The sequence below is a fragment of the Balaenoptera musculus genome, chromosome 2 (genome assembly GCF_009873245.2).
Source record: "Balaenoptera musculus isolate JJ_BM4_2016_0621 chromosome 2, mBalMus1.pri.v3, whole genome shotgun sequence".
In the NCBI taxonomy this organism is placed as follows: domain Eukaryota; kingdom Metazoa; phylum Chordata; class Mammalia; order Artiodactyla; family Balaenopteridae; genus Balaenoptera; species Balaenoptera musculus.
In genome coordinates this window covers 89433150-89435287 of record NC_045786.1, presented here as the reverse complement: position 1 = coordinate 89435287, position 2138 = coordinate 89433150, and the positions used below count along the sequence as shown (strand labels likewise).

Below are 2138 nucleotides of genomic sequence, written 5' to 3'. Positions count from 1 at the left end.
ACTCTCCAAGACCAGCAAGTAGTTCTGGCTCAGGCTCCTATGAAGTCACTGCTTTTTCCCTGGGTCCTGGTGCACATGAGACCTCGTGTGCACCCTCCAAGAGTGGAGTTTCTATTTCCCCCAGTCCTGTGGAGTTCCTGCAATCAAGCCCTGCTAGCCTTCAAAGCCAAATGCTTTGGGGGCTCCTCCCCCCGATGTCAGAGCCCCAGGCTGGGGAGCCTGACATGGGACTCAGAACTCTCACTCCTGTGGGAGCACATCTGCAATATAATTATTTTCCAGTTTGTGGGTCACCCACCAGACAGGTATGGGATTTGATTGTATTGCGAATGTGCCCTTCCTACCATCTCGTTGTGGCTTCTTTTTTGTCTTTGGATGTAGAATATTTTTTTGGTAGGTTCCAGTCTTTTCTGTCAATTGTTGTTCAACAGTTAGTTGTGATTTTGCTGTTTTCATGAGAGGAGGTGAGCTCAAGTCCTTCTATTCCACCATCTTGTCTCCATCTCCTCAGAACTCCTGTAGCTGAACTCTGGGGGAAAATATTCTTCCATGAAAGGAGGTACAAAGACTTCTACACACCTTTTTATCCCATAGCACGTCCTTATAATCTTCCCAGAACCTCAGCTTGCAGCACATTCTCTACTGTCCAGCAGACAGACGCCCTGGTAAAATGGGAGCCCCTAGCTGCCACTGCCACCGGCTGCTCCGGCCCCTTCAATGCAATTTTAAATTTTATTTACTTGTTTTTATTTATGGCTGTGTTGGGTCTTCGCTTCTGTGCGAGGGCTTTCTCTAGTTGTGGCAAGTGGGGGCCACTCTTCATCGCGGTGTGCGGGCCTTTCATTATCGCGGCCTCTCTTGTTGCGGAGCACAGGCTCCAGACGCGCAGGCTCAGTAATTGTGGCTCACGGGCCTAGTTGCTCCATGGCATGTAGGATCTTCCGAGACCACGGCTTGAACCCGTGTCCCCTGCATTGTCAGGCAGATTCTCAACCACTGCGCCACCGGGGAAGCCCCAATGCAGTTTTGATTTGCATTTTTCTCATAGTTAGTGATATGGAGCAACTTTTCATATGCTTATTGGCCATTTGTGTATCAACTTTGAAGAAATGTCTATTCAAATCCTTTGTCCATTTTTAAATTGGGTTATTTAATTCTTGTTGTTAAGTTATAGGAGTTCTTTATATATTCTAGATATTAGCCCCTTATCAGATTTATGATTTGTAAATATTTTCTCATAAACCATAGGTTATCTTTTCACTCTGTTGATTGTGTCCTTTGATGAACAGTAGTTTCAAAGTTTGTTGTAGTCCCATTTGTCTATTTTTGCTTTTGTTGTCTGTGCTGAAACCTTATTTAAATCAGCCTGGGTTATGGTGTCCTACCTTAAGTGCCTACTAGAAGGAAATTTCTCTGGAGGATATTAACAGTATCCAGAACCTGACTTAATCTCTATGATTTTTATATACAATATCTAGCATTCAATGAGAAATTACCAACCATAACAGAAAAAAAGACCAAATGACTGAGAACCAAGAGAAAATATAGACAATAGAAATAGGCCCACGGGAGATCCAGATATTAGAGTTATTCATCACAGACTTTAGAAAATATGATTATTATATTCAAGAAAATAAATGATAATCTGCAGAATTTTGGCAGATGATTGAAATATGTATTAAATAATCTAATGGAGATTCTAGTATTGACAAATACAATAACTAAAATTAAAAACATCATAAATGAGTTTAAAAACAGATTAATCCCAGCAGAAGAGAAGATTGGTGAACTGGAAAACAAATCAATAGAAGAGAGTCAAATTAAGCATGGAGGAAGAAGTCTCTGTGAAACGGCAGTCCCAGAGGAGAAGAGAGAGAAAGAGAATAGGGCAGAAGAAATGTTTGAAGAGATAATGCCAAGAATGTTCCAAAACTAAAACCACCAATTCAAGATGAGCTAAGAACTCCGGTCAGGACTTTTTTTTTGGCTGAATGTGGTCTTAGTTGCAGCACATGGGATCTGCATTGCCGCATATGGGATCTTCGTTGCAGCCTGCGGGATCTAGTTCCCTGACCAGGGATTGAACCTGGGCCCCCTGCATTGGGAGCATGGAGTCTTAACCACTGGACCACCAGGGA

At 42.6% G+C, this 2138-nt stretch overlaps 1 non-coding gene across 1 annotated transcript; it reads right to left on the bottom strand.

Annotated features, from left to right (window-relative positions):
* Window positions 1-2065: 2065 nt before the first annotated feature.
* Window positions 2066-2138, bottom strand: TRNAW-CCA. Its single transcript has one exon. It is a non-coding gene; the product is annotated as a tRNA-Trp (tRNA).